The sequence below is a fragment of the Manis javanica genome, chromosome 1, assembly GCF_040802235.1.
Source record: "Manis javanica isolate MJ-LG chromosome 1, MJ_LKY, whole genome shotgun sequence".
Classification (NCBI taxonomy): domain Eukaryota; kingdom Metazoa; phylum Chordata; class Mammalia; order Pholidota; family Manidae; genus Manis; species Manis javanica.
Window position 1 is genome coordinate 207,231,371 of NC_133156.1, and position 26,002 is coordinate 207,257,372.

Consider the following 26,002-nt stretch of genomic DNA (forward strand, 5'->3'; position numbering starts at 1 on the left):
GTCTCTGCTTGACTGAGAGCCAAAGGTAGAATACTTTCCCCCTTCACTAAACTCACAGAAACAGAACTTCTGGCTCTCATCCTTCCTTCCAATTCTTAATTCTTCATAATTAAATCAAAAGCTTCTCTTCTTCTAGATCAACTGTGGTAAACTGTAATAGTGGCATTTGCTTCAGACTTTTGAAATAATTATAGATACAGAAAGTTCAGAAGGGTTTGAATAATTGTTAAATTGATACAATAGTTTTTATTATAACAGTTGGATAACTAGGCATGACCACACCCAGCTCCAGTAATAAAGAGATGTTACTGATGGAAATAAACTGGGCAGTTTCAAGAATCCCCCAAAGTTTGGAAACTATAGCTCAAGATTAGATTATGAAAACTAATCAATTCAGTAAGTAATTTCACACATTTTGTGAAATTAATTTGCAAGTGAGGTTCATCAGATATCAGTATGATTAAGATTTCTTGTTCTAACTAAAAAGCATAGCTAGAAATGTCAAATTTGGGACAACAGTCCCCTACCCCTTTAATAAGGAAAAGTAGGTCATAAAATAGAAATAACTTTGCTGAGAGTGACATTTTGCTTTGGCTGCTAATTTAGTGAAAATAACAAGAACCCATTCAGTGTTTGGATATATATGGTGTGCCCTTAAAATCAGACTACATGCATATCATAACTGTGAAAAACTACATGAGACTGTTATTACCAAGCTGTGCCAGCAGTGCTCTATGCCAGAAAACGATGATATTTAAGACTGCAAGGAAAGAAAATACTTGTCACAGATTTTACATCCAACAAAACTGATTTTCAAGTATAAAGGTGAGTAAAAAAATTCCTATGAACATGCAAGAACTCAGGGAATGATGTTCCCTTGAGGCCTTCCAGAGGAACCTGACTTAAGACAATGACAGAAGGATGTTAGGAGTGGGGATGAGGAAGAGGAGGAAGAGAAAGAAGAGAAAGATCAAGGGTCATCTGAGGGCAAAAAGCAGACTGCTGGATGAACAACCTTGGGAATGGCAGAAGTCTCATTTCCAGTGGTCATCACGGCCATTACTTGGACCTATCAGAGGCTGTCAAAAGCTAGAAACACCAGATTCCTTGGAATCAAAGATCCAGTTATTATGGGGTCACAAAATCTGCAGAAACCCCAAGTCATGCCCTCTCTTTATATCACTCTCCCTCTCAACTTTTTTCTGAACATTAAAAAAAAAATATATCAAATGCCAGCTCAACCACTTACTGTGTGACTCTCCCTAACTACTTAGATTCTCATAGCTGTGATGTATTTATCTGAAAGATAGGAGTAATAAAAAGCACACCTACATCACAGAGTTGTAGTACCAGACCAAGATGATGCAGGTTAACTGCATAGGTCAGCACCTTACCTGAAGGAAGTGCTTTAAAAGTATTAGCTATCATTACCATTATAATCCCTAAATCACACTTTAGTCTATCATAACCAACGAATATGTAAATAAAATCAGAAGTATTCAAATAGAAAAAAAATTACAGCTTATGTTCCAGATCAACTACCCACATATAAATTGACAGACAAGAAAACATCTGATGTTTAGATAATGATTATCCTATCAGTAACATCTTGAACTCTCACATTTTTCCAACTAGTCACAACTATATTTAACTATTTTTAAAAGATTTTCCGCTTCTGATCCCTTCAATGACTCTTGAAACCAGCAAACCAGGAAAAAACAAAAGAAAACTTATTTAACTAGATAGTATCACAGTATTTTAGTTGACTCTATATATACATATTTGCTTCTATTTCAAATGTAGTAAAATCACTGCATTCATCTGAATTACCTTCTCTTTTGTATAACATCATCAGACACATCTAGGATATCATGTTAGACAATTTTATGTCAAAAAAGGTCAAATCTCTATGAAAACCTCAGAGTCCAATACATAAAGTTCCATTCCAAATTCTGTCCAAAATCTCCCTGCTACTGACAACCCCGGGCTGTTGCTGTTTTTATGCATAATAGACTGCACTCCTTTTATATGTACAGTTTGATGAGTTCTGACAAATGTACACACTTGCATAACCACAATAAAGATACAGAATATTTCTATAACCCCAAAAGTTCCCTCACACCCCTTTCAAGTCAACATCCCTATCACCTTCAGACAGGCAACATGAGTAGTTATGCCTTCTCTAGAATTTCAGTGGAATATTATAGTATATGCTCTTTTGTGTTTGGCTTCTTTCACTTAGCATCATATTTCTGAGATCCATCCATGTTGTGTTTATCATCATTTTGTTCCTTCTTACTGTTCACATGGCTTTCAAAAATCTTTGGGTCCTAATAGATTTGAAAGAAGACTGCAGCAAAACCTAAAGAAAGTAGTTTAGGCCTGTGTAATGAACATACCACCAGCTACCTGCACATGTCCATTAAAACCTTAACATTATAACATAAAAGAATTTCTACCCTCACCTGTAACACTGTATTTTTAGTTAATGTTGCTGAAATCAGAGGGAGATCATGTCCTGTTTATATCTGACTACCTGGAAACAAGGGCTAAAGTTACCCACAACTTTGTCATGATTTTATGCTTGATCGTTCTACTACAAGACTGATTTCAAATATATGGACAGAAATCACCTTTTCAAATTCAGCAAAGCAGTCCAAGAATAAAATAACTGCTTTTCCTAATCACAACAGGTTTTCAATCAGCAATGACAATAAAATTAATTTGTGCCTACATGATTTTACTTCTAGTTGTTCTTTGTACACTACTCCCCACCAACAAATAAATGGCTCCAGGTTACAAAAAAGCAAATTAAGGGGAAAAAAAAATCATACAGCAAAGTTTTCATGAGGTTTTCAGAGGAAATTTTATTTACAGATCTGATTATCTAATCATTTTAGTGCTATATCTGAGTAGTCAATGAAGTGGAACAACATGACTCTAATGTATGGTCATAGTCCTAATACCCACAAAAGTGAGTTTACTTTACCCTGAAGCATGGTCATAGTATGACCAACATATGAAGGGTGTTCCATGCAGGGAATGTTTCCCATGATATATAACCATCTCAGTACAAAAATCACCAGTATGCCTGGCAAACAACTCAAACACTGATGTCTTTCTTGGTAGAATTAGCTCCTATTTGCTAGAATCAGCCTGGTCTTAAAAAGGAGGCTCTCAGATAAGGTACTTTGTGGCACTTGATGCTATTGCTAACTCTTCCCTTCCTGAAACACCTTACATGTCTGCTGACTTTTAAGAGCAGCAATCATTCATGTTCATTCTTTTTCCTTCAGTCTCCTAAATTCAAGAGGGAAATGGGCCCCTCAAAGCAGTAATTAGCTTTCAATCCCAAATATAGTATCTGCCCTCTAATTCAATGTCAGTGCTTTAGCTATCACTTCTATATTGACTTCTCAGATTTGTAATCATTAAGCTTGGCTGTTTTGCATAGATTTCTTCAAACACAACAACCAAAATCTTCATCTCTGTATCCAAAACATGTTCATATCCCAATCTATCTGTATAAACTACTTACTACATAATCTCTCTTGTAGTAACTTAATCTAGAAATCATAAATCTTTTGTATAAATCAAACCATTATACTCCAAGTCAGTATGTTTCATTAAATCTTCCTTTTAAACGCTTCTTCTACCTAGATTTGAGTACCATTACCTATTGTTTAATTATCTAGTTTGTCTCCCTGACTTCAATTTCTCCTTTCTTCAATAAACCCTGCAGATTACCACCAGAGCTTCATTTCACTTAAATATGCCTTAACTGTCACTGATATATATTAAAATGCACCTCACTCCATAACTGACCTTAAGTACAAAATATCCAGTCTGGAACCTTCCTCTCTAACCTACTTAGCCTACGTCTTACACACCCTAAGTACATCATGTTCATTCCCATCTAACTTAGTCCTACCTTCTTTTACTGAACCAAATTGTTTAAAGTGTCTGAAATAATGCCTCCTCCTTTACATCATTCCCAACTGTTCATCCAACCCTCTCACCACTCCTATATAATCATCCATATTCATGTCAACACTTTGTCTTCTTTTCTTTTTCCTTTTTTAAATTAAGGTATTATTGATATACACTCTTATGAAGGTTTCACATGAAAAAACAATGTGGTTACTATATTCACCCATGTTATCATGTCCACCCTATACCCTATACCTATACTTCTGTGTATTAATTTTGTATCCTGCAACTTTGCTGAATTCAGGTATTAGATATAGTAGTTTTAGAGTGGACTCTTTAGGGTTTTTTACATACAATATCATGTCATCTGTAAACAGTGACAGTTTAACTTCTTTACCAATCTGGATGCCTTTTATTTCTTTGTGTTGTCTGACTGCTGTGGTGAGGATCTCCAGAACTATATTGAATAAGGGTGGGGAGAGTGGGCATCCTTGTCTTGTTCCCAATCTTAAAGGAAAAGCCTTCAGCTTCTCACTGTTAAGTACGATGTTGGCTGTGGGTTTGTCATACATGGCCTTTATTATGTTGAGGTACTTGCCCTCTATACCCATTTTGTTGAGAGTTTTTAGCATGAATGGATGTTGAATTTTGTCAAACGCTTTTTCGGCATCTATGGAGAAGATCATGTGATTTTTGTCCTTTTTGTTGATGTGGTGGGTGATGTTGATGGATTTTCAAATATTGTACCATCCTTGCATCCTTGGAATAAATCCTACTTGATCATGATGGATGGTCTTTTTGATGTATTCTTGAATTCGGTTTGCTAATATTTTGTTGAGTATGTTCATCAGGGATATTGGTCTGTAATTTTGTGTGTGTGTGGTGTCTTTGCCTGGTTTTGGTATTAGGGTGATGCTGGCCGCATAGAATGAGTTTGGAAGTATTCCCTCCTTTTCTACTTTTTGGAAAACTTTAAGGAGAACAGGTATTAGGTCTTCACTAAATGTTTGATAAAATTCAGTGGTGAAGCCATCTGGTCCAGGAGTTTTGTTCTTAGGTAGTTTTTTGATTACCAATTCAATTTAGTTGCTAGTAATTGGTCTGTTCACATTTTTTTTTCTTTCTGGGTCAGCCTTGGAAGGTTGTAATTTTCTAGAAAGTTGTCCATTTCACTTTTTGTCTTCTTTATCCCCTCCTACTCTAACCTCCTACTTGGCACCAAGAAGGTACTGAGTAAAATACACATTAAATTAAAAGATTCTTCAGAAAGTGCATCCTAGTCAGCTATTTCAACATTCACAAAAACACTAAATTGGCGGAGACCCAAAAATCTATTTGAACACTGATTAACCTCTATCATCTATTGACACATTTGTTAAGTATAAGCAGTTCTTGATTTCCGGCAAATTTTTTAATGTTTAAAGTAGTTTTAGATATTATTTTTATCTTTTATCGCTTTTGCTTTCCAGATCAACCATCATTTCCTGGAATGGCCAATTCTACCATGGTAACTGAATTTCTCAAGGACTTTGATGATGTATAGGAGATTAGGTTCCACCATGTTATTCCTACTGATGTACTTGGCCACCCTGTTAGGAAATCTCACTGTCATTGCCACCACACTGGACCAGAACCTTCAGGAATCTATCCATCATACTCATGTGCTATATTTCTGTCACTGTCCTCAATGCCTATGTCAACTCCCTCACTAACAACACGGCCATTTCAGTAGCAATTTTAACTTCAGTGTTTCCCTTTTAAAGCACCCAGCCAGTTACATCCACTTACTGCAGTCAGAAGGCATACTAATGAATTTATCACTTGGTTTGTTTCCAGACACTCTGCACAAAGCTTCTCCAACCCGCCACCACAGTCAGCCCTATAAGCCCCTTCTGAGAACCACCAGGGCTCTAGTCCAGAAAATATTCATTTTAGCTCTTCTTAGGGGTCTTAGAGTTAAGGAAATAAGGAGCAAGACTAAATAAGCAAAAGAGAGGAATGTATGAAGGAAAAGACATATACCAAGGATTATTTACCTTAAGTATAAATGGATTACCTTATTGCTCCCATTCCCATATTACCATTCAAGTACTATCCATCCAAGCATTCACTTTAATCCAAGTATTTTTTGGAGCTATTTTAAAACTGCTTTTAGGCTAAAATGTTTAATGTATTTTATAGATATACAAGCTAATTAATCCTTATAAACTCTTGAACACAATTAACAAAACACAAGCATTCTAATGGCCAAGTAAATCCATATACATGCCTCTAAGATTTTATCATTAAGGAAGGGATTAACATCCAAAATATACAAAGAGCTCTTATGCCTCAGCAACAACAAAAAAACATAACCCAATTAAAAAAATGGGCAACATCTTCCTATGTTGACAGATGGTAACTGCACTAGTGGAGGAAGGATTCAATAGCATGATAACTGCTGAACCACTGTGTTGTGTACTTGAAACTAATATAACATTGTCTATCAATAAAAAAAATTTGTAAAGGAAAAATTACAAAAAAAAGATTTTATCATTAATAAAAATACAAATAGGAAAATAGAAAATAGGGTAAATGCTAATAGCAAATACACAAAAGGAGAAATTCAAATGGATAATAAACATGAGAATTCTCAGCCTCATCAGTAACAGTGAAGTGCAGATTTTCTAGTAAGAAAATGCAAAATTACAGTCACAATGAAACAGCATTTCTTCTCACTGGACTAAAGGAAAAAAAAAAGAAAGATTCTCAACACCAAATGTAGACAAGGATGCAGAGCTGTGCTGTCTGACACAATAGCTATTAGTCACTTGGGGTTAGTGAAATTAGTGAAATGTGACTAATCCAAATTCACATACCCTGTTAAGTATATAATACCAAATTTCAAGGACTTAATAGAAGAGAATGCAAAAATATTTCATTAATTCTTATTGTTTACATATTGAAATGCTATTTTTTATGTACTAGGTCTTTAAAATACACTCTTAAAATTAATTTCACCAGTTCTTTTATTAATGTGGCTACCATAAAACTTAAAGTTACATGTATAGCCAACATGGTATTTATACAGGACAGCACCAATAATGATACAGACCAACAGAAATCTACTTATATACCACTGATGGAAGTACAAACTGGTACAGCCACTTTGGAGAGAATTTTGGAAACATCTAGTAAGATGAGAACAGCCTATGACCTGGCAATTGTACTCCTAAGTATGTGATCCAGAGAAACTCACACCTATATAAAAAGACATATAAATTATGTTTTGCACCATTGTTTGCAATTAAAAAAATAACTCAAATGTCCATACAAAGAGACAAGACAAAATGTGTTTTAATCATACAATGGAATACTATACAGTACATATGCAATACAAAAGAAATTAAAAAGGAATAGCTGAACAAGGAAACACTTTGCAAAATGTTAAGTGAAAAAAGCAAACTGTATAAAAAGACATTCCATGTACCATATACAAAAACTATAAATCTCCTAAAACAGTATGCTATTTAGACATAGATACATATGTAAGAGATAACCTATGTGAGGATAGGCACAAAATTCAGGATAGTAGAAAAGAAAGGATGGAATCTGGGAAGATCACAAAAGGACGTTTTACTATACTGGTCATGTCTGTATCCTAAACTAAGCTGAGTAATGGTATTTTGGTGCTCATTACTCTGTGTAGCTATTTTTACATCTGAAATAGTTCTATTTTTAACATAAGACTTGTATACCATGTATATATAGCACTAACTGTGTGTACTTTATGATTTGAAGGACCTAAGAAAAATCTCACAATTTTCATCTGTTAAAAACAGTTATACTTTGAGTAACAGCACTGAGCAGAAGCTACATATAAACACAAATTACATGAACACCAATTTTATAACACTACTATCACTTCAATAAGAAAAAAAGCACAAAACATACATCACAGATGGAGGGCCAGCAAACTTTTTCTTTAAGGAACCAAATAGTAATATTTGGGGCTTTTCAGGGCCATATGTTTCTGTCACAACTACTCAACCTTGCCATAGCACTGGGAAAGCAGCCACAGACACTATTTAAACAAATGAGCATGGCTGTGTTCCAATAAAACTTTATTTACAAAAACAGAGAGTAGCCCAAATTTGGTTCAGCAGACCACTGAACCATAGTTTGGTCTATTTGCACCTTTAAAAAATAGAAGTCAGCAAAATGCATTAAGTGAAAGTCTGAGGAGAAATGGATTTGCATAGTAACAAAATACATCATGACTTATTTCAAAATGACAATTACAAAAGAGAAAATGTTCCTTGTCCATGGAGACATAGAGCCATCACCAACTTAACCCACTGATTAAACCTAGCACCACTGAAAAGTGTGACCATCAGGTAGTCTGTGCCTCCTGATGGGATATAATACACAGAGATCACCTGTAAAGTAGCATCACGTATGAAGTACAAAGAAGCATCATGTATGAAATCCAAGAATTTTAAACTGAGTTTAATGCAGTCTTTAGCTCTGCTTCACAGTCTACAGAAGATAAAGGAATTAAGTTTTAAACAAGACCTCAGAAGAACAATCTGACAAATTCTGAATCAAGGACATTCTACAAGATAATCTATCTCTTCAAAAAGACATCCATTTTTTAAAGTATTTAAATTTAAAAGAGAATTGAGACACAACAGCAAATGCAATGTAATGCATGGTCCTTCAATGCAACTTGGTGTGGAGGGGGAAAAGCTATAAAAGACATTTTGGACCCAACAGAGGAAATCTGCATATGGATTAGGGGCTAAATGACTTCTGAGGATTAGATAATTATTGTATGTATGATGATAACACTGTACCTTTATAGGAAAATATCATTTTTGGAGCTTCATTCTTAAATATTTAGGGTTAAAGTGAGATGATAGCTATAATTTATCTTCAAATGGTTCAGCAAAGATCATGCAGATGAAGCTATTATGGGAAAAATGTAAAGTATTTTTTCACTAAGATAGTGGTTATATGGGTACTCATATATTGCTACAATATTCTGTAACATTAAAAATTTTCATGATCAACAAGCAAAAAACACGAGATTATTTTCTAGTTTACCAAATTTTATTAATCATTCTCCTCCACAAATATTAGTCCTAAGTTTCCCCAAAAGTTCTCAAGGTTACATGTGTATCAAAAATTAACCCAAAAGAGACTCTCCTAAAAACAAGCTAGATGTTTTTCCTTTTAAGCATCTGATTTCTGTAAGTAAGAACAGGGAAAAATTGCACGATACTCTAATTACACTGCCACCTCATTTTCATACATCTTAGAAAAATTCTTAATACATAATTCCTTTATATAGTATTATTTTTACTTTGTATAATTAATTATTCATATACGTTTTACTCCCTTCTTCACCCCCTAGATGGCAGACTCAAATCATTTTTGTTCTCCAAAGTGCCTAATGCTAGCAGACAATATTTATTTACTAAACAAAAACTGAACAGCAGGAAATGTCTTTATAGCTTTAACAAGTTAATAAGCATTAAGTCCATGAGAATGAATGTAAACAGCTCTTACCTCTTCTTACTCCCTACTCTCCTCTCACCAAGATACTGTGTCTATGGGAAAATTAACTCAGCAAATATTTACAGAATACAATATGAATGCACGGATAAACCAGCCTACAAAACCAATACAGTTGTTGCCCTTATGTATCTTATATTCTAATAGAATATGACAGAAATCTTGATTTTTAGAGTCAAAAGAGCCTCAAGGTATATGGCCCAGTGCTATGCCTTAACTCAGGTAAAATTAATTTTACGAAACAGGCTGCAAAATCCTAGAAAGAAGTAACTCACAAAGTCACGAATCACTAAAAGGTTCAGTGGGAACCTCAGTCTTCTGCCTCCTAGTTTACTCTGTTAGCTTCTTATTTATTATTTAATAGCAGTAGTAATACAAGTACTAATAGTAATAGTAGATGGAGCAAAAACAGAAAGCACTCAAATGTTGTGATTATGTGCCAAGCTCTACAGTAAAGGATTACCACAATCCAACAATTTTATGAAATATATTATCCTCACTTTACAAATGAGAAAACTGAGGTTTGGAAACATTAACTTGCTTTAAGTCATCCACCTATGGAGTGGTGGAACAAGGATTCAAATCCAAGTAGTCTGACTTTAGTAATGCCCCCAGTCGTCATCCTCCTTTTGGAGCTTTTTCCAGAAACACAATACACTCTAGTTATAAAGACTTCTTACTCTTAATATACACTTACAAACATATACAAAGTAAATAGTGCTAAGTATCTGGCAGCATTACCTAAAATCACAGAGTAGCAAAAATTCAGAAATATGTTTCTAAATCTGTTGAGATGTCTCACCCATTTTTGTGAAACAGTAATTCTCAGGTAGGTCTGTGGATATAAACCAGTTTTCATTCCTGAGTAACTAAGAAGAATTTTACCATTATCAAGGCATTACTCTCAAGTAACAGAAGCCTAAAATTACTCTTCTAATGTCACCCCCATTTGGCCAACCTCTCTGACCATCTTTCAGATACTATACTCCTGCAACTACTGCTATATAACAACATCTCCCAAACTTTCCTGGCCAAAATACCCAGCAACCAATTAAATACAACACTTATTTTACTTTGCTGTATTTTTCAGTTCTTTTAAATGCCCAGGATCAATGTTACTCCAGCCAGCTCTCTAAAGTTACCTACTCATCTCCACCTCTTTATATTCAAAATACACTTTTTATTTGAGTCCATAAAATATATAACAAAAAAAATACTTGACAAAATATTAGCAAACCAAATTCAAAAATACATAAAAAATACATCAAAAGGATCATATACCATGATCAAGTAGGATTCATCTCAGAGATGCATGGATGGTACAACATTCGAAAATCCATCATCATCATCCACCACATAAACAAAAAGGACAAAAATCACATGATCATCTCCATAGACGCTGAAAAAGCATTTGACAAAATTCAACATCCATTCATGATAAACACTCTCAACAAAATGGGTATAGAGGGCAAGTACCTCAACATAATAAAGGCCATATATATGAAAAACCCACAGCCAACATCATACTGAATAGTGGGAAGCTGAAAGCATTTCCTCTAAGATCGGGAACAAGACAGGGATGCCCACTCTCCCCACTGTTATTCAACATAGTACTGGAGGTCCTAGCCACGGCAATTAGACAAAACAAAGAAATACAAGGAATCCAGATTGGTAAAGAAGAAGTCAAACTGTCACTATTTGCAGATGACATGGTATTGTGCATAAAAAAACCCTAAAGACTCCACTCCAAAACTACTAGAACTGATATCGGAATACAGCAAAGTTGCAGAATACAAAATTAATACACAGAAATCTGAGGCTTTCCTATACACTAACAATGAACTAATAGAAAGAGAAATCAGGAAAACAATTCCATTCACAACTGCATCAAAAAGAATAAAATACCTAGGAATAAACCTAACCAAGGAAGTGAAAGACCTATACCCCAAAAACTACAAGACATTCTTAAAAGAAATTAAAGAGGACACTAACAAATGGAAACTTATCCCATGCTATTGGCTAGGAAGAATTAACATTGTCAAAATGGCCATCCTGCCCAAAGCAATCTACAGATTTCATGCAATCCCTATCAAATTACCAACAGCATTCTTCAATGAACTGGAACAAATAGTTCTAAAATTCATATGGAACCACCAAAGACCACGAATAGCCAAAGCAATCCTGAGAAGGAAGAATAAAGTGGGAGGGATCTCGCCCCCCAACTTCAAGCTCTACTACAAAGCCACAGTAATCAAGACAATTTGGTACTGGCACAAGAAAAGAGCCACAGACCAGTGGAACAGAATACAGTCTCCAAACATTAACCCAAACATATATGGTCAATTAATATATGATAAAGGAGCCACGGACATACAACGGGGAAATGACAGCCTCTTCAACAGCTGGTGTTGGCAAAACTGGACAGCTACATGTAAGAGAATGAAACTGGATCACTGTCTAACCCCATACACAAAAGTAAATTCAAAATGGATCAAAGACCTGAATATAAGCCATGAAACCATAAAACTCTTAGAAAAAAACATAGGCAAAAATCTCTTGGACATGAACATGAGCAACTTCTTCATGAGCATATCTCCCCAGGCAAGGGAAACAAAAGCAAAAATGAACAAGTGGGACTATATCAAGCTGAAAACCTGTACAGCAAAGGACACCATCAAGAGAACAAAAAGGCATCCTACAGTATGGGAGAATATATTCATAAATGACAGATCCGATAAAGGGTTGACGTCCAAAATATATGAAGAGCTCACGCAACAAAAAGCGAACAATCCAATTAAAAAATGGGCAGAGGAACTGAGCAGACAGTTCTCCAAAGAAGAAATTCAGATGGCTAACAGACACATGAAAAGATACTCCACATCACTAGTCATCAGAGAAATGCAAATTAAAACCACAATGAGATATCACTTCACACCAGTAAGGATCGCCACCATCCAAAAGACAAACAACAAATGTTGGTGAGGTTGTGGAGAAAGGGGAACCCTCCTACACTGTTGGTGGGAATGTAAATTAGTTCAACCATTGTGGAAAGCAGTATGGAGGTTCCTCAAAAAGCTCAAAATAGAAATACCATTTGACCCAGGAATTCCACTTCTAGGAATTTATTCTAAGAATACATCAGCCCAGTTTGAAAAAGACATATGCACCCCTATGTTTATCGCTGCACTATTTACAATAGCCAAGAAATGGAAGCAACCTAAGTGTCCATCAGTAGATGAATGGATAAAGAAGATGTGGTACATATACACAATGGAATATTATTCAGCCATAAGAAGAAAACAAATCCTACCATTTGCAACAACATGGATGGAGCTAGAGGGTATTATGCTCAGTGAAATAAGCCAGGCAGAGAAATACAAGTACCAAATGATATCACTGATCTGTAGAGTATAAGAACAAAGGAAAAACTGAAGGAACAAAACAGCAGCAGACTCACAGAACCCAAGAACGGACTAACAGTTACCAAAGGGAAAGGGACTGGAGAGGATGGGTGGGAAGGGAGGGAGAAGGAGGGGGAAGAAAGGGGGCCTTACGATTAGCATGTATAATGTGGGGGGGAGTATGGGGAGGGCTGTGCAACACAGAGAAGACAAGTAGTGATTTGACAGCATCTCACTACACTGATGTACAGTGACTAATGGGGTATGTGGGGGGGACTTGGTGAAGGGGGCAGTCTAGTAAACATAATGTTCCTCATGTAATTGTAGATTAATGATACCAAAATAAAAAATAAAATAAAATAATATATACCAAAAACAAAAAGACCCACCTACATGAATTCCACTCTGTAGGGTGATCATAAAGTCTGAAAACATAGATGCTATTTTAACATATTCTGTACTATATAACATCAATAAAGCATTTATTGTTATGTACCTGTGTTCCCAAGCCTGGTGGCCACTCTATACTTAAAACAAAAATTTAGCAAACCGTAAAACTCACAGAAGAGAACATAGGCAAAAATCTCTTGAATATAAACATGAGCAACTTTTTCCTGAGCACATCTCCTCGGGCAAGGGAAACAAAAGCAAAAATGAACAAATGGGACTACATCAAACTAAAAGTTTCTGTACAGTAAAGGACCCCATCAGTAGAACAAAAAGGCATCCTACAGTATGTGAAAATACATTCATAAATGACTTCTCCAATAAGAAAGAGGTCAACATCCAAAATATATAAAGAACTCACATGCCTCAACACCCCCCAAAAAAATAAACCCAATTAAAAAATGGGCAGAAGATCTGAACAGACACCTCTCCAAAGAAGAAATTCAGATGGCCAACAGGCACATGCAAAGATGCTCCACATTGCTAATTATCAGGGAAATGCAAATTAAAACCACAATGAGATATCATCTCACAGTTAGGATGGCCAACATCCAAAAGACAAGGGACAACAAAGGCTGGCAAGGATGTGGGAAAGGGGAACCCTCCTACACTGCTGGTGGGAATGTAAATTAGTTCAACCACTGTGGAAAGCAATATGGAGGTTCCCCAAAGACTAAAAATAGAAATTCCATTTGACCCAGTAATTCCACTCCTAGGAATTTACCCAAAGAAAACAAGGTCCCTGATTCAAAAAGACATATGCACCCCTATGTTTATCGCAGCACTATTTGCAATAGCCAAATATGGAACAATCTAAGTGTCCATCAGTAGATGAATGGATAAAGAAGAGGTGGTACATATACACAATGGAATATTATTCAGCCATAAGAAGAAAAGAAATCCCACCATTTGCAACAACATGGATGGAGCTAGAGGGTATTACGCTCAGTGAAATAAGCCAGGTGGGAAAGACAAGTACCAAATGACTTCACTCATTTGTGGAGTGTTAACAACAAAGCAAAACTGAAGGAATGAAACAAGACGACTCACAGACTCCAAGAAGGGAGTAGTGGTTTCAAAGGAAAGGGAATGGGGAGAGTGGGGTACTATAATTAGCACTCACAATATAGGTAAGGTCACCCAGAAGGCAATATCGCACAGAGAAGACAAATAATGACTCTATAGCATCTTACTATGCTGATGGACAGTGAGTGCAATTGGCGGGAGCGGGACTTCATAATATGGGCAAATGTTGAAACCACAATGTTGTTCATTTGAAACCTTCTTAAGATCATACATAAATGATACTTTAATAAAAAACATAAAAATAAAATACCCTGTGCAATTAAATAAATACAAACATAAAAATTAAGCAAGCAAAGCCAGAGGCACAAAAGGTAACACAAACCAAAAGCACAGAAGAAGCAAATAATCTGAACTAAAATACAAACGTGTATCACTCAGAAAAAGACTCAAGATGCAGACTAAGAGCAATAATGCATATCTAAGTCACCACTAATCCTTCCAAAGCTCTACTACTTCCCTTATATAGTAGATTAGATTTTATTTAAAAAGGAGAGTATAGGGACTCTCTTGTCCCCTCCTAGCGTGAGCCAGGAGCTCTGTCCTTTCACTTTATCTCTAAATAAAAGCCTGTACCTTGCTCTCCTAAAAAAAAAGGATAGTATAACTGAAAAATTTTTAAAGTATCATTTCAAAACACTCCACAAAAGTTGAAAAGAAATTAAACTTATTTTCCTTACATTTAGTACCTACAATCACCAAAGCTTTAATGAAATCCTGAATTACACAAATAAAGGCAGTTACAATAGATAATTAAAGAAATCAGGTAAGGTTGTTTTTGTTTTCTTTTTTCATCCAGAACATAAGCACTTAAAGATATCCAAATGTTGAACAGCTTAATGAACCTGTCTGAATTACAGTATTACATTTAATATATTTTAAAATTCAAGTTCTTTTGCATATCACCATTTTAATAAGTGTTTTGATAAACAATCACAAAATCATACTAAAAGTGAAACTGGTAATCTGAAGGCTTATTTGGGTTCTAGAAATGAGATCTCTTAGGTTGTGAATGGAACTAGTGTTCAGTTTCATATCAGGGCACTGAACTAAACACAAGTTGATTTGCTTTAAATAAAAAAAATCTCAATTCACTACAGCAAGCAAGATCACAAGAGACTCTGACTCAATGACTCATAAATGAAAGCAAGAGCATTATGCATTCAAATAAAAACAAAGATCAAAGAATCTCTCATGCTTATCTTAAGAGCGCCATGTTTGTGTAAACTCAGGAAGAGCCATCTTTACCACACCAGATCATCACCAGGAAAGCTATGGAACAACTTGCTTCATATCTAAGTGCAAAAGGACATCCTCACGCAGAAATTTACAATGCAGGGGAAAAAGAAGGCAAAACTTCAAGCAATACACAACAGGTGGAATTGAGGGAAGCAGTGACAAATATACAGACCAATTTCAGTGCAATAAATTAGGAGACAGACTGGCTCCATCAGCTATCTTCAACAGAATTGTTAAATAAGCAGTAAACAGAAGTACCAGTCACAACTCAGTGACAGTATTTCCAGACATTAGTGGTCAATCACGAACCTTTCAGCTATACTCACAAAAGAACAGAAACAGCAACAGGGTCTTTTGTAAACACAAATGACACCATGTATTTTATAGGTACATCCCTAGTTATTTAAACCAGACTTGCTCAAAGTTCTCATCCTCTTCACCCTGCTCCTATTATCACACCTCTTCTCCCATTTTCCATCCAGGAACTCAACTATCCAGGACTGTACAGTGTAACACCTGAAGCCACCGGCTTCCCTCATGCCTACTATAAGGACCTCTTTTCTATCTTGGCTTACCTTTTAATCCTAGGTACAACAATATTTCCCCATTTCTACTTTTTCTTTTCATATTCCAGGTTTTGTCCAATTACAGAAAAACCCTTCTCTTGTCTCTTGCTAAAAATGGTAAAGCTCTAACCACAGCTTCAAAGCATACTATAGAAAACACCATATATCCCCAATTTTCTGCTCACAATTTAAGCCAGTCACAAAGGGAGCACAGTTGTAAACGGAGGAGGAATGTTTGTTACCAGAATATAAGACCCACGAGGGCAGGGATTTTGTCTGTTTTGTTCAGTCTCCAGCCTGGAATGGTGTCTTGCATATTAGAAGGCACTCAGTGAATCCAAGAATAATTGCTGGGAGACAGGGTCAGGGGAGGGGAGTTACAGACTAAAAACTACTGAACTATACTGAAATCCTTTACTTCACAGTGTGTCGGTAGTCTCGAGTAAGTGAAAGTCACAGGAAGCCTGTCACATCTAAACCTGATTTTCCACACATTGTCATTTAGAGTTCAATTATTTCCTCTTTGTAAGGGACTAAAAAAGAAGGGCCACCTGTGTTCAACAGATAACCCCAGTTCGTTAACTCAGCTGATTGCTTTAATCAGAGAAGAGGAAAGTAAACTCTTTGCCAGGATAGATTAAGCACCCAAGAGCAATATGGACACTCCTAGATTCTCCTACTTATATGTCTATTTTCAGTGTTAGGAGTGCACTTCAACATACCTACGTCAAGACAGTAAAATGCAACTAGATTTAAGAAAAAGTGACACTGCTCCCAAGCTCTGAAATGCTTTGAAATCTTTCAGAACTTCACAAATTATTCTATATGCCCTTTATCAAAGCTGCTTCTCAAGTATGTTCTCTCAATCAAGAAAAATCTATTCACTGGGTTTTTTTCTTATATTACAAATTTGATTATACCTGATAACATACCCACATTTTAAAAGTTTTCCATGAAGTGCTTCTATCATACAAATGCACTTTCCTTCACAACCTATTTTGAAGTGGAGGACATTCTACGTTGACAAAAAAGCACAGTAAGACTAGAGAGAGAGATCTTGTCCTCCCTGCATCACTGCCAGTAATTGGTCCCACCTCAAAGAGGAAGACAAATTCTTTAATAATCCTTAGAAGTCTTCCAATGTTTGTCTCTCCTTTAAATTAATCAGACCATGTTTTAATAAAACTTTTTTTTCCCTTCTGTTCAAAAGGATGTAAAACAAGGTCACCAACTAGGGTTGTTTCTAAGCTGTAAGACCTTTACTTTTCAGGAAACAAATCAACTTAAAGCCAATAAACATAGTATTGATATTTCACCACACTCCAAAAGAAAACTGCAAATCCATTTTATTTTTAGCAAATTAATAAACTACTTAGTAAGTATTAAAAGCTTTAAACAAACTCCTTTAAATGTTATAAACCATATTAAATGTCTAAATATATGAACAAGTGAAATACTACAACTGGTAGTAAAGCTACTCAGTTCTTAAAGTTAAATAAGTCATTATAAAGGATACCATTAGAAAAGGTTTACATTATGCCAAGAAATAATAGGACATTGTAGTTTTATTCAGTTAGCTATAGTAAAAAAATTTACTTAAGAACTCCCTGTGTAATGATTTTTATCATTAACTCAGAGCAAAATGCTATGTCTGTTATTAACACTAAATTGAAGGGCAGAAATTTGAATGAAACATGTTTATAAAAAGATGTAAGCAACCATATATTTTTTTTCCTAGGTATCCAGACAACCCTTTTTATGTAGTCTGAGAAACTACAGCATATAGACTGCCCTTTTCAAAAACTTCATAACATTATCAAGAACTTAGTAGACTTTTCATAACACTGATTCAACTACTTGATCAAATCACTCCAGTTCATCCTAATAGTGGTCTTTGAGGGAGGGAAAATACAGCTGGAAAACTAGAAAGTCTAACTCAAGTCAAATCTACACAAAAAGATGAAATCACACTACAAATGTTTCATCTGAAAAAAGATTCCAAAATGGCTAATCAGAGATGTTAGCATATTAGTCTAAAACACCATAGGTTGTCTTAAATCAATGCTTTGATTGATGTAAAGAAGTATCACCAACAAAAATGAGGGTAAAATACAAATTATTAAGCCTTTGTATCTTTTTTTCACCTATACTTATTAGATTAGCTTCCAGAAACTGATGACAAGCTCTGTCATTTTATCAACTTTATGAGTCAAGCAAAAACTACAAAACCAGTTTTTCCAAAATCTACCCTATTTACCTTCACTATTCTGTTTGAGTACAGGAGAGTGAAATGGAAAGTAAGTCAGATTACATTTCCAGGGCTCACCCAGTGTCTAGGAATCTTTTTCTCCTATTCCCAGTTAATCAGTCCTCTTAATCTACAATTCTGCTGGTATATAGATAAATAAGCCATTCTACAATAAAACTTAGAAGCTGCTGATCTAAATAGCTGTTATTTAGTTTCAACCCAAATTCTGAAATTAGTTCAAGAAAAAAGCAGAATTAAGTACAATGCGAAAAATCACTGAAAAATCCAGAAATAACCTTATTCCTCAAAATTCTCTTCTAATAGTAATTGTTTATTTTAAGCTAAGTATTACTTGAATAAATATTAGAATTTTAGATTTAAACATTTTTAAGTATTATAGCTATCATACTATTGGTTGTTTCCCAACTAATTTTTGCTTAAAATCAGTGAACTATGAAAGGCCATTTCACAGAAAAAGCAAAAAACTGTATATTTTAATAACTTTATTCACTTTACTAGTATCTTATGAAGCACCACTGTAGAGTTAAAATTATACTATTTTCTACTTTCCATGCTACAAAATGTTACAAAAGTTACACATAATAGGCAAATGTTCATATAATGCAGATAATGTGTAACTAACACCAAAGAGTGTGAAGAAAAAAAATACTCACTCTCAGTATCATGTGCAATAAAAGAAATGCTTACCAACCCATTTAGAAGGGCCTGTTTGCAGTTCTTCCACTATTGGCTTAGCCAGTTTTCGATGAATCTTCACAATCATTAAGTAATACTATGGTAAACTCTACTCTTCCAAGAGTGCCAAGAGCCTATCAGCATTACATTTCAATTAAAAAGGCTCTGTAAAAAATATATGTGATAGGAAAATAAACTATCAAGAAGAGCTACTTTTTTCTGACCTTGCCAACTTGTGAATCAGGTGTTCCTAGAAGCACAGCTATTTGACACTACGATTCCTTCAGATGATGTAATCTTCAGGGGTTTGGTAATTATATGTGAATTACTAACATGAAATAGTATTTAGACATGACTACCAGACAAACTGAAAAAGCTTTCACCTATTCCCAAGTCTTCACAGAAATTAGACACCCAGTTTAAGAAAACAGGTGTTGAAAGCTCTGCAGGTCACTTCTGAGAGAATAAACACATGAACAAATCCAAAAGACAAAATGAAAACACTACTTCATCCTGGTAACACAACAACATAAAGAACCACTGAAAAAACTGTGATAAGACTTTGAGAGCAAAACAAACGAACAGGGAAAAACACAACCATTTAAAAAAAGAAAGACAAAGAAGACACTGAGAGAGGGTTAAGAAATACAGTCACCATCAAGATTATCCCTAAAAGAAAATTTGAAGAACAAAAACAAAAAAATCTGTTCTAAAAACTACATTTTAAAAGTTCTATTGAAATAACACATTGCCCATTCAGGAGGCCTAGAAAAATATGTCTTTAAAAAAATTACTACTTTAATACTGTAACTTCAATTATATATGTATTCTAAAAGCCTGTATGCTTTGAAAAAATAGTAATAACTAGAATAACTTGCCTCACTATTTAGAAATAGTCTATTTAAAAGTAGGCCAACAATAGGAACTTGGCTATTGCACAACAGAGAAAGTAAATGAAATAATACTTCTTAACATTCGTGTAGAGGCCATGTTTCTCCATCTCCTAAAACATACTATACTGACTTACACTGTCTACTCTGAATAATTTGCCACTTCTACATCCATGCAGTAGAGCTCAAATAAAATGAGTTCCTGTGTTAATCCCACAATAAACCTCAGCAATTCTCACATCACAGTTGTAAACGTTTGTTAACAAAAAGAGGTTTTTCCCAAAATAGCTACATAACACTAAGACTGCTGAAATTCCTAAATAATCCTTTTACAAGACTCCTGCCAACTTTATTTTGATACATTAAACATGTGGAGCCTATTTTAAAAGGTCCTTAACTGTGACTTCATCAAAACAGCTTCCTACTTGTTCATATAATGTCCTCTTTTTAAAGCTTTCAAGTTGTTTTTAAACTAACTTGAATACTGATGAATTTGGGCCGCTGTCAAATGCTTGAGAGGCATTTTTGCCAAATAAGACAGGCAAATGTTCTAGATCCGCTAAATCTCACATTACAGGTCATTAAACTTATAACTGAAATAACTATTTTCAATAGTCAATGAGCCCCTCATTTTAAAAATTACCTCAGTGTTATTTCCACACTACATCTAATACAACCTGTTTTTTCTAAAAGGATGTTAGGCTCAAATTATAAAAAAACTGCCATATAAGCTGATGAGTCTATTCTTAATGGGCCTCTGGGAGATTTGGGGGTACTGGTGACAGCAGTTCCGTGTAAGAACTCCACGGTTAAAACAACGACATCCGAAGAGGACTGCTGGGGAAAGCAGAGAAGAGAAGCCCGGAGTCGGCTGAGAAGAGAAAGAGAAAGGAGTTAAAGCCATTAAGGAGGAAGGAGGTGGTGAGACGCAGAAGACAAGAATAAGAAAGGTTTAACAAGGAAGTGAAGTGGAGCGCAGAGTAGGGCAGAAGCTGAAGGAACAAACGGGAAAAGGTAGTTTTCAAATAGGAATGCACCAGGAAGAGATGAGTTAAGGCCTGGGGTAACAACAGGAGTTTGGTGTGAAAGATGTTCACAGACTGAAGCAGAGAACCGGGGAAAGCAGTTTACTTCCAGGCGTTGGAGCAAACAAAAATACCCTGCCCCGAGCCTCTCCCAACCCCGGCGGAGCGCGGAGGCGGCGACTGGGGAAGGGGCCTACCAAGGAGCCAGGCCCCACGTTCCGCTCCCCCGGCTCCGCGGCAGAGGGAAAGAGACGAGGATTGGACAGGCAGGGGCCACGGCCACAGGTCGGCGGCACCCCGAAAACAGTCCAGGGCCTCGGTGGTGCCGCGAGCCGTTTCCCCTGCGGCGGGGCGCCGAGCGGCCTTACCTGAGGCGAGAGAGAGTGGCGAGGTCTAGGGCGTCTGCTCGAGCCCGCCGCAGACACCCCTCTGCTGCACTCAGCCCAGGCTTCCAACGGAGGCACGATCCTGCCTCAGCCAACGCTTTCCCCTCTGGGTCTCGGCCACCGCCTCCGCCGCCTCCGGAGCTGTTTACACCGTCGGGCCCCGCACGCCGCCGCCGCCGCCACTGCCGCCTTCTCTCCACCCTAGCGCCGCTACCGATTCGGCCGCCGCCACCTCCTCCGTCGCAGCCTCGTCTCTCTGGAGCATCTTCCAGCCACCGAACCCTGAGAAACAGAGACTCCAGCCGCGCCGGCAGGAAACTCCCCCGCAAGTGCTAGGGGGACGAGGCGGTCAGAGGACCGGCGGCTTTTCCGCCATTGAGCAGCAGCCGCTCAGCTCCTTCTGCAACCCCCTCCTCGCACCCCGTCCTTCCCCGCCCCTCGGCGAGCCCCGCCCAGCTCACCCCCATTGGGACGCCTTGAGGCCTCTCTCTGTATCCAATTTGCTGGATCTCCCGTCAATCACCGCTGTCCCGTCTACTTCGACTACCCTTGTACCTCTGTGGTTATCTTTCCCCGCCCACAATGCTCCGCCTCTGAGTTCCTAATTTTCCATTGGGTATCAATGACCACCTTCAATTGGCAAGGTCAACTATCCATCAAACACCGCCCACTGAGTGAGACCCAACTCTTCATTACCATTTAGTTCATTCAGCCCCGCCTCTGCTCTACCTCACGGACGATAGGGACCAACCCACCCTACCCATCATAAGTAGAGAGCGCCGCCAATCAAATAACGCCCACCTGCATTCCGCCTCTCAAAGCCCGAGCCCTAGCTATTCCTCTTTTGTTATTGGTCCAAAGATTGCCCGAAGTCATTGGCTTCCTGTACGTATCCGTTACTGAAACAATTTCCGTCACACAGGCTTTTTTTTTTTTTTAAAGGAACGCAAAAGGCGGGGAAGTATCCGACAAGCGATTGGCTAGTGTTTGAATATTGTCAAACCCAGAGAGTCTGTACGGCTGCTTCCTGATCTGTAGAGACTGTACCCCTTTATTTTTGACCTCTAAGCCTTGCGTGAAACAAGCGCCATAAAGGAGCCAACGGGCTATCCTGTTATAGGTGTGGAAGTCTAGCCCCCTCCCAGAATTGCAGGCGGTTGGCTGCTGATTGGCTAACAAAGTGCTCTTAGGCCCTCATTGGAGGATGTAAATGCCTCTCAGGCGACAACGTGGGAGGGGATGGCGCAGGCGAGGACAAGAAGCGGTCTAGGGAGGGGCGGTTGTTTTGCTTGGGCAAGCGGGTGGAGCGCACGCGGGAGAGGGAAACTCGGAAGGCAGAACTCTTGGGGAGGTGTTGCGGGGAAGGGAAAAGCCCGGATGTTTCCTAACAATGAAATCATCGCGGGCCAATCGAAGCAGAGGATCTGGGTTACCTGCCTGACCTGTCCACCCAAGGGAAGAGAACCAACGAGTTAGTGAGCGGGAAAATGGGGTGACAGGAGAAGCCAAAAAGCGACCTGAGAAAATGGAAAAGATCTTCCCTTCAGGAGAATACTGTGCTATTAGAGGTTATTTTTATTCCTTCTAGGCCCTCACTGCCTGGCATCAGCCCTTGGTATTCCTTGTTTTGTTTCCTAGTCAACACTGATCTTAAAAACTCTCTGCCTACTCTTTCACATTCATTCAGTTCATTCCAGTTTTTGAGGGTTTGTAGGATTAGAGATACAAAAAATAAATTAGGCAATCCCAGTACAAGATGTTAGCTGCTATAATTGAAACTAAAATTGAAATAGGGTGCAAGGAATGGTGGTGACATAAGGAATCATCCCTGTAGATGGTTCACTGAGGAAGGCTTCACAAAGACACAGGATGAGTCCAGAATAAATGATTCAACAGGTAGATGAGGAAAGTGGGCATGATTCCTCCAGCAATCAAATTAGACTAAAAGGTACTGCCAGATTAATTCTCCCCACCCCCAGAAGTAAATTGGTTGGACAGATGATTTAGGTAAGACCCAACACAATGCTATTTAGCTTAGGGGCTGTGGATGTTTCGGGGAGAAAAAGCGAATTTGGGAATAAGACGGTTGCCCAGGCCATGGTGAGGATAGCAGAAATAAAGAGTTGATTGCAGTGAAATAAATCAGAGAAAGAAAAATACCATATGATTTCACTTGTATGTGGAATATAAAAACAAAACAAATGAACAAATAAATAACCCATAAACACAGAGAACAAACTGGTGGTTGACAGAGATAAAGGGGGATGGGAGGATAGGGGAAGGACATTAAGAGGAACAAACTTTCAGTTACAAAGTAAGTAAGTCGTGGAATGAAAGGTACAGCACGGGGAATATAGTCAGTAACATTGTAATAACTTTATATGGTAACAGATGGTAACTATATTTATTGCAGTGAGCATTTTGTAATGTATATAAATGTTAACACTATATTGTACACCTGAAACTATCACAATATTATATCAACTATACTTCAATTTAAAGAAATGATTATTTATCATGGGGAAAACTTCTCCATGGGGAAAACTTCTCTAAAGAAATTCAAACCAATTTAAAAGAATTCTTTAACTATAAAAAAAAAAAACTTGATTGCAGTTCAGCTTTTTTGATCTACTCAAGTTTGAGTAAGGACAGTGTTTCTGACAGCGTGGTGGCTAGATCACCAGCCTCAGAATCATCTGGGGCACCGATTTCTGGGTCCATTCACAACTGTAATATCAGTTACTCTGGAGACAAGACTTAGGTGAATTTTTAAATAATTCCCCAGGTGGTTTTTATGCACCTGATAGAGACCCTTTAGCGTAGGTAATGGAGATACCATAACTAAAATTCAGTATCTCCATTCCTGCATGCCTGGAGGAAAAATAATGGGAAAAACAAGTCGCATTTAGATTTTGCTTTTCCCTTGTCCCTTTTATTATCAGTATGGAATCATACAGCTCTCAGGAACTGTTTTTTAAATGGCTTATAGAATACATTTCCTTAAATCACACTTCTTTGCCTGACACACTTTATATAGCGGAAACGCAGCCTGGGATCTCAGTTTCCAAAATAGGAACCTAAAGATCTTAAAAGTGGAGACATCCAAGGACACTTGTCTTGAGAATCTATGCAACCTCAGAAGGGCATCAGAGAAGTTTCTCAGTCTGCTTGACTTTTTTCTCACTTTCTCAGTTGACCCCAAAACTAATACACAGAACCATCATTCAGGAGGGCTGATGACTGCACACGATCTATTCTTTCAATCACTAAATATAAAGATGTATTGAATACTGTTCTAGATGCTAAGAATACAACAGGGATCAAAACAAATATTAAGATGGCCAACAGGCATATGAAAAGATGCTCCACATCACTAATCATCAGGGAAATGCAAATTAAACCCACAATGAGATATTACCTCACACCGGTTAGAACAGCCACTATCCAAAAGACAAGAAATAACAAATGCTGGCAAGGGTGCGGAGAAATAGGAACCCTCCTACACTTTTGATGGGACTGCAAATTGGTGCAGCCACTGTGGAAAGCAGTATGGCAGTTCCTCAAGATACTAAAAATGGCAATACCATTTGATCCAGTAATTCTACTCTTAGGAATTTACCCAAAGAAAACAGAATTTCTGATTTGAAAATATGTTTATTGCTGCACTGTTTGCAATCATTAAAATATGGAAGCAACCAAACTGTCCATCAATAGATGACTGGATAAAGAAGATGTAGTACATATGCACACACAGTGGAATATTATTCAGACATAAAAAGAAAAGAAATCCTGCCATTTGCAACAACATGGATGGATCTAGAGGGCATTATGCTCAGTGAAATAAGTCAGATGGAGAAAGACAAATACCGTATGATCTTACTTATTTATGAAGTATAAGAACAAAGCAAAACAGAAGGAACAAAACAGCATTAGACTCATAGACACTGAGAAGTGACTAGTGGTTACCAAGGGGGAGGAAGTGGGTAGGAGCAGGGGACAGGAGGGACTGTTGAACCACTGTGATGTACATTTGATAAAATTTTAAAAACCAGATATTTAGATTAACTTTATTGTATGCTTTATTTCATTAAAACACTATACCAATAAAGAAGGCCCAACAAAATTCACAATTTTGAAAGGAAAATTGGTGTTGACATCATAAACATATAATGTATCATAAACATTGAGTACCATCATAGTGGGCTCTTCTACTAATTAGGTGCATGACTTCAGCTAGTAACTAGGCTTTCTAAGCCTCTGTGTGGTCTTGTGTAAAATAGGAATCTTAACATCTTCTGGAGCCAGATGAAGAGTTTTAGATGCTCTTAATAATGCAAAGCATTCCCCAATATATAATTTAAAGTGGAAACAACATTCAACATAATGTAGAAAAGCTGTGATTTTTTTTCAATGTTAACTATAGTACTCTGATGTTCTTTTAAATAACACATCAAATATCCATTTTCTCCCAGCAAATTTGGGTGCCCCAGTTTTGCTGGTACCCTAAACCCATACTTGGCAATCCAGTGCTGCCT

At 37.2% G+C, this 26,002-nt stretch overlaps 1 protein-coding gene across 4 annotated transcripts in view; it reads right to left on the reverse strand.

The window, feature by feature from the left end:
* The window catches only part of PPM1B (protein phosphatase, Mg2+/Mn2+ dependent 1B), a 79,124-nt gene extending 57,232 nt beyond the window's left edge, over positions 1-21,892 (reverse strand). For 2 of the 4 annotated variants that reach the window (XM_017671048.3, XM_017671050.3), the window contains exon 1: positions 21,450-21,892. The gene's annotated coding sequence lies outside the window, so the exon portion shown is untranslated. The remainder of the gene's footprint in view (positions 1-21,449) is intronic. The other 2 variants (XM_017671049.3, XM_017671046.3) reach the window with 1 other exon arrangement.
* Positions 21,893-26,002: the final 4,110 nt, after the last annotated feature.